The 7,976-nt window shown below is 42.7% G+C and overlaps 1 pseudogene; it reads left to right on the top strand.

Annotated features, from left to right (window-relative positions):
- The first annotated feature begins 401 nt into the window (after positions 1 to 401).
- LOC102258933 lies at positions 402 to 7,677 on the top strand (annotated as a pseudogene).
- Positions 7,678 to 7,976: the final 299 nt, after the last annotated feature.

Below are 7,976 nucleotides of genomic sequence, written 5' to 3'. Positions count from 1 at the left end.
GAGGAGTGGCAGTGCTCTTCCGGTGCTGTCTTTGGGGGAGGAATGACTTTCTCTGGGCCAATCCTTGGACAGATGCACCAATCTAACTTTTCATTACTTAGAAACACAATCTGATGCGGATGAGCAAATAGCACATGTACGAGAATCATGTGTATCTTTCCCAAACCTGCGAGGTAGCTTTATCACCTGATTTTACAGACAGCAGCATATGTTGCACAGCCATACACTCAAGTCTCCTATTCTCGACACTCCATACAGGACTGCAAACACCCAGTGTGCAAGCAGCCACTTCCCCAGTTTGTGCGCTCATGTTAACCATCACTCACAGTATTTGTCTTAGATTAGATTAGGTTTCCCCAGAAATAGACCCTGTGGTGAAGATTTGAGTACAAGAAATTGATATGGGAGTTGATCCTATGGTAAGGGAATGAGGAGTGAAGACATGGTGCATTAATAATCAGTTTAGCTCCCTGGCAGGTGGGGCTCAGGCCTGCTCGGGATTGCTGGGGGTTGGGGGAGAGGCGGAGGACACACATAGAGCATGCCCCAGCACTGTCCTCCACCAGGGCATTTCCCACCAACCTCAGCCAGTCCTTGGCTGTCTCCAGGGGCATTAAGGGCCAGGCATTTTTTTTCTGCCTGCCTTGTCTGCCTGGCTCGCACTAACTAACAAGCTCTGGAGGCCATAGAAAGTCCCTAAGCAAGGGGTTTGCAGTTAGAAGCCTATGAGCACTGAGCCATGCAGTGCCAAGGGGATGTGGGTGGGGCATGGGCTGTGTGGGTCTATGTTCTTTCCGCTACATGTAGAAGCAGTTCTCTACCAGCTCCCCCCAGGCAGCCTCCACCACTCAGCGGAACTCGGTAAGCAAACCAAAGTCAGTTGACCATTTTGATTCTTACTTTACTGATTTATAAATGTAGACAACTTCTGCTCTGACTAGATAATAGGTAAATTGTCAATGTTGATATGTAATACAGTCTTATGTGTTGCCCATAGAGTTTTCTAAGAGACAGAGGGCAGTGTGGGTTATGGTTAACAGCACAGATTCTGATGTGAGACTACTGATTCCCCTCCCAGATGCTCAACTAAATTGCCACATGATCTCATGCAAATTACATAATTGCTCTGTCTCAGTTTTTTTTCAATACTTGGGAGCAAAATAGTATCACATAGGTTTTTCTGATAATTAAATGAGTGTCTGCCTACCTATCTATCAAACAATCAATCATAATAGATCTATCATCACTTAGCAAGTAATGTAAGTGTAATATGTTATCATTATCAATATATGACATATAACTTACAAAAAGTAGTAGCAGATTAAATTTTAAAAAGCAAATGTGGGGAGTCTTTAGTAATGTTACTTTCCATTATAAATGGCAACACTTAGTCACTGGGAGACTGTGCTTACGTAGCTAGACTTGACAATTCAGGCAGGAAAAAAGACTGAGAAATAATTTGTCATTTATATAAGGGAACATGGATCCAATTTTGGCAGCCAGAAAAAAAAATAGTGCTCTATTTTTCAATGTACATAAAAAAGAAAAACCTCCTGAAAGTATAACTGGGAATCTTGTCCCCTGGTTCCTTTAAACCTGAGAGCCGCAGGCGCCTCCCTTTTATTGATTTCATCTAGTAAGTGGATCCTGGGCTTCTTAACTGAGACAAAATTGAACCTCAGCTCTTCAGAGCCTGTGCTCTCTAGAAATCCCCTGGGTGGGGGGGTCTGAAATCACTGATCAGACGAGAAAATCCACCATTTCAATTACCCCTTTTCTCCTTTGGGAGGTAAACCAAGTCAATAGGGCATCTGACTTTTCAAGGATGTGTGCTTTCCTTAAACTGTAGACTCAGCTCAGTTGCAGGCTGGGCAAAGGGACTGATTGGGCAGCCTTGCAGAACAAAGCACTGATCCCCTTTCTTCCAAATCATGGGCTCTGACAAGCATGCCTGATACATCGCCAAGCATCACTAGACATTTGATTTCTTGTTTCAGTGTGAGAAAATCCCCAGGAATACATACTGGTAAAAAAAGAAAAAAGTCTGTATCTCTATATTAAAATCACTGAGGATGTCTTTTCCTGTCCACTTTCTCCCTTTCCTTTTCCTTCTAATCAAACAGAAAGGTCTTGAATGACTTATAGTTCCTCAATACCCAGGGAAGGCAGGCAATAGGACCTGAAACCCACAAGATGAAGTCACTTTATAGCTCTGTTTTCAAAGTGGACTATATTCTACTCATATATGTTTTAAATTAACTTCCCTTTGTAAGGGAGTTTCTGTGACCAAGGAGAAGCTATAAAACTTTAGGTTGCCTGCATCTCCTAATAAAAAAATAAAACTTTAAAGTCCCTTTTAGCTTTAAAATTCTATGGCGCTATAATTCTAGAGCTCTGACAAGAGAGAGAGGGGTTTGAAATGAGTTGGAAGTGGACTACAAGGAGAATGCCAATTGGAAAAATAAAGTCTAATTTTAAAAGGCAAGCAACATAAAGCTAAATCATGAATTTTTCTCTTTTTACAGGGAGATGCTCGGAAGTTAACAGAGATTCTTGAGGAACTAAGCAGCAATGTCAAAGCCAGTCCAATACCTTGGCTCTTGGTTCATGCCAAAGGTCAGTGGCAGCTTTGATGGACAGTTCCCATATAGCCTGATGGCTTCTGATCTCAAGCATCAGTGCCTCTAGGCCTGATGCCCTCTTCTGCCTATAGAAAACCAGAAGGGGGAGTTAGACCTCCAAAGAGCCACTCATTATGGATCAGGGACAGATTGTAGAGGATAAATATCTCAGGCTCCTCATACCCAGTGGGATAGCAATGAATAGACAATGTGAAAACTAGAGGCCTCAGTTGTACCTATAGAGAGGCCCTCATCCCCTATGTGGAAGAGTCAGCTCAGAGGAAACATTCTGAAGGGTGGGTGTATCTTTCAGGATATAGTACATTCATTAAATCAGGACTTTATATGGCACTGTCTCCAACAGGAAGAACGCATGGGTCCAGGAACCAAGAGATGGCAGCAGAAGTGGTCCCAAATATGTCACAAAAATGTACACTCCAGACTCTGCAGGATTGGAGGTCCTGGTCCTGTAGGGAGACTCACTCTACAAAGTGGACACAGCAAAGGTGTCATTGAACTACAAGGTCTGGCTTCCACTAGGCTATTTTAGACTCCCTGTGCCTAGGAACCAGGATGTGAAAAGAGGAGTGTGAGGGGTAATTGGTCATGTTCAGCAGGAGGAGGAAGGGCTGCTTTCACACATGGAGGCAGGGAGGATACATGAGAAAGCCAGGTGATCTACGTGGGCACTTGCTGGCACCGCCTGATAACCATGGGCAGATATGTGCACCATCCCTAGACTGAGAAGGGTATGACTCTCAACCTTTCAGGTGGTTCAGGGATTTTTTTAAAAAAAAGATACTATCAGTTTTGTTTTAGAAGAAGTAGCCCTTCTGCTGAAGGGATGGTTTCTAACCCTTTTTTTCTTCTGCCTTCCATCCTTTCCTCCTATTTTATTTTTGCATCTCATTTTGATGCTTATACAAGCTCATTTAAAATTTTATCATACACTTCAAAGGAAAGAAAGGCATTTAAAACACTGAGTTTCTTTTTCCAAGAATCTCAAAATGTTTAACAATCCGTTAGGCTCCATAGAGCCCTGGAGGAAACAAGGAAGAAGACAATCAGACAGAAGAAGGGAGGAATGACGTGGTATATTTTCATCCCAGAATTCAGTAGCTACGGCATCTTGTAGTTCTTATTTGACCTAGCTGCCAAAACTTCCCTACCATCATTGGTTTAAAAGCAGGCAAAGGGGGCCGGAGGAATGGAGACATCTGTAATAGTCTCAACAATAAAAATAAAGAAAAACTAAATAAAAGCATTTGGTTCAAATCTTTATTCCATCCAAAATTTCCATATTTCAATATTTGCATTCAATCCCCATACACACTAGCCAATTAGATCATTACTAGGGAATGACCTCCTTGATGGCAATGCCTATGGCAGAGAGACCAGTCCAGCCTAGAGTGAGTGCTCAGAAAACATTGGGTGGATGCTCTTATGTCATTTGAACAAACATTTACTTAGACAAGGTGCCATACTAGCCACATGATCCCTATTTTGAAGGAGTTCACAGTCTAATGAGATGCAAAACTATAAAGATGTGCTACAATGAGCTGGCAACAACCATCACTCTCTCTGCTCTCTTCAGTCTTCATGCCATGGGCAACACAGAACCTCATTTCCTGTTAGGATTCCTCCCCAGCCAATTTCCTCACTCCTTCACTCACACTGCTGTGCTCCCAGAGATGGCTATTTGGAGATATCAAGCTAGGTAATGGGGACACAGACAGATGGACAGATCTATTGGAGAAAAATAGTGTCTTTTCTTGTGTTTGGGACTTCAGCCTCTTTCAGTCATGAGAAAATATGCCAATTGGTATTTACTGAGCTCAGCATTTTGCCAGGCATTGCACGCATTCATTCCACATTTACTGTGTACCTACTATATGACAGGCTAGATGTCAATCACTGGGAAAGCAATGATGGGATAGATAACAGCCCCTGGATTTCTCTTATACACAGTAGCGAGAAGCCCGGTGCACAACATTCGTGCACTGGCGGGGGGCGGGGGAACAGGTCCCTCAGTCCAGCCTGTGCCCTCTCACAGTCCGGGACCCATTGGAGGATGTCTGCCTGCTGGCTTAGGCCCGCTCCCCATGCCGCTCAGCCAGAAGCTGGGCTCGCTGCTCCTTAGCGCTGCTGCAGAGGCAGGAGAGGCCACCACCGCTGCTCTGGCCAGCCATGAGCCCGGCTTCTGGCTGAGCAGTGTTCCCCCTGTGAGAGTGCACTGACCACCAAGGGGCAGCTCCTGCCTTGTCTGCCCCCTGGTGGTCAGTGCGCATCATAGCGACCAGTTGTTCCACCATTTGGTCGATTTGCATGTTAGGGTTTTATTATATAGGATAAATATTATTCAGTCAAAGCAGACAGGTGCCATCTCAAACCGTTAGGAATGTATAATCAGGTGATGAGGTATTATCAGAGCCTAGTGACAAAAGCCTAAAGGAAAGCCATAAAGTCTATATTCACCGACACTGGAGGGAGGAAAAGAAAGCATAATTTTACTCAGTGCCCTGTTCATAAGGTCATTGTAGTCACATTTAAATGAAATTACATTCCAGGTGTAAGAGCAATATGATACATAACAATCCTCAGTGAGACTAATAGAAAAATTTCTCAGTCACAAAAACTGATTAAATGCATTTCATTTCAGATGCACCAAATCAAAGCCTTTATATGCTGTGTTCTGCTCTGCCTTCCCGGGTCTTGCAAAGAACATTGCCTCTAAATCAGATCATCTTGCTCAAAACTTTAAGTTGGGGTTAGGCCAGAGCCCAAATCCAGAGCTACCAATCATTAGCAAGATGACCTTGGGCAAATTTCTTAATTTCTTTTAGCATCAGTTTTCTAGCTATTAAATAGGGATCATATTACCTATTTCCTGAGCTTGCTGTGCATAAGAAATGAAATATAATAATGTATGCAAAGTGCCCGAGTCATGGGAAGGTTCATTAATTTATATCTACTACGATTATAATGCTCATTACTATTACAGTTATTATTGACTAGAGGCCTGGTGCACGAAATTGGTGCACTCGAGGGGGGTCCCTCAGCCCAGGCTGCGCCCTCTTGAAGTCCAGGAGCCCTCAGAGGATGTCCAACTGACGGCTTAGGCCCACTCCCCACTGGCAGTTGGATATCCTTAGCACTGCCATGGAGGCGGGAGAGGCTCCCACCATCGCCGTTGCGCTCACCAGCCGTGAGCCCGGCTTTTGGCTGAGCGGCGCTCCCCCTGTAGGAGCGCACTGACCATCCTGGGGCAGCTCCTGCATTGAGTGTCTGCCCCCTGGTGGTCAGTGTGCGTCATAGCGACCGGTCATTATGCCGTTCGGTCGATTTGTATATTAGCCTTTTATTATATAGGATGTTGATATTCACTCAAGGCAAATATTCCAACTAATGTCACAACTTTCATGTCAGAATGTGTATACCATCTGCCCCAATTCTTGGAATGTCAGATCCTTGGGGGCAGGGGCAAGTTCTTTTGTGCCCAAGCTCTTTGACTAAAGCTCATTGTATACAGAAAATAAGCTTTGGAGTCACATTCCATAAAACTTTATTACCACTTATAGGTCTACTCAGGTTTTCTCTTTGTTCTTGACTTGATTGGTAATTAATTTCTTTTAGAAATTGTCTACTTCAGCCAGGCCAGCTTGGCTCAGTGGTTGAATGTAGACTTATGTACCAGGAAGTCATGGTTTGATTCCTGGTCAGGGCACTTGCCAGGGTTGAGGGATCGATCCCCAGTAGGGGGCATGCAGGAGGCAGTTGATCAATGATTCTTTCTCATCATTGATGTTTCTGTCTCTCTCTCTCTTCCTCTTCCTCTCTGAAATCAGTAAAAACATATTTTTTTAAAAAAGAAAAAATTGTCCACTTCACCTTACTTTTCAAAGTTATTGGTATAATTTTTCCAATATTGTTACTCTAAATTTTTTTCTGCAGTAGAATTACACTTCCTTTTCATTATGCATTTTGTTTCATTGATGAGTTTATTGTTCTCTTGGTAAGCCATATCATGGCCACACCACATGGTCAACAGACTGGTAGAGGGAGGAAGAGGTTCAGAGATGAATCCCATTCTCTCTCTGGCAATGAGCTATTCGCAAATCAACTATATCTCATGCCAACACGAGCTTCTCACCCAGGGTATTTATTGTCACCAGTCACAAGTCTGAGGGGGTACAAACAGCAGCCAACTCTCACAGACATCCAACAAGGAGTGTCTGCGTGAAGCCCAGTTCCTCCTGCTTAATCCCTCCCCCAGCATTACCATTTATTTCAAAAATTCAAAAGCTGGACAGTTTAATGTGCAAGTCAAAGGCCAAAGAAATATCCAGAGCTCTGCTCAGTGTCCTGATGAATGTGTTAAAAAGAAATGTGATTAGAGAAATGATAGTGTTAAGCAGGGAATTATGCAGCTTGCTCATGTTTTATGAATTAACTGCTCTTCTGAATGATAATAGTCTGAAACATTACCTTATGACTTTTTCTTTTTGGTGGTGGTAGTGATGGTGATGGGGTGACCCTGTGTGTGTGTGTGTGTGTGTGTGTGTGTGTGTGTGTGTGTGTGTGGTGCATGTGGATAATACTTTCCATACATTTTACCTTTTGTTATGAAAATTCAAGGAGAACTTGGCCTGTTTGCACAAATGAAATATTGAAGACCTCTGTTTGTATATGTGGAAAGAAAGACCCCTGAAGAGAATCAACCAGAAGGTCACTGACTCTGGGTTTGAAACATAGTGGATGATGTGGACCAGCAACAAACTACCCACACCATAGAAAAGCCCCTACTCTTATCAAGCTAAGACCGGATGAGTGAATTTATGTGCAAGTGAGAAATGACAGAGAGCTTCAAGGTAGATCACATGCTTATGACCAATATTGAAATATGATATTGGGAGATATGGAAGAAACTGTGACCACTACAGAAACAGATGAAGTAACACGTGAAGAGATATATAAATCAACAAAACGGAATATTCCAATTCTCTCTGTCTAGGGAGAAGGTGTTGTGCTAGTTGCCCCTACATTGAGAGTTGTCTGAAACAAAGAATGTATCCTGCATGGAAATTAGGAGACTGTATAATTGTGTCTTTAAATATAGAAGATATTCAAAATAGAAACCTGCATAAATTTTGATATTAAGAAATGACCATGGATTCTTCCACTCCTGAAATGAGTTGGTTTGCACATAGCTCACAAATTCTAAAGCTAAATGGCATTTTTATTTTTCTCCAACCCTTCCAATAAATGTGATCGCCAAGATGTAGACTTCTTTTTTAGGAGTTGATTTGCTCCATTGATTTTTTTCAGAAAGTTGCTGATTTTTTAAATGTAAATTAA

This window comes from Myotis brandtii, unplaced genomic scaffold (assembly GCF_000412655.1).
Source record: "Myotis brandtii unplaced genomic scaffold, ASM41265v1 scaffold441, whole genome shotgun sequence".
Taxonomy (NCBI): Eukaryota; Metazoa; Chordata; class Mammalia; order Chiroptera; family Vespertilionidae; genus Myotis; species Myotis brandtii.
Note: the sequence above shows the minus strand (reverse complement) of the source record. Positions and strands in the feature narration are given on the sequence as shown.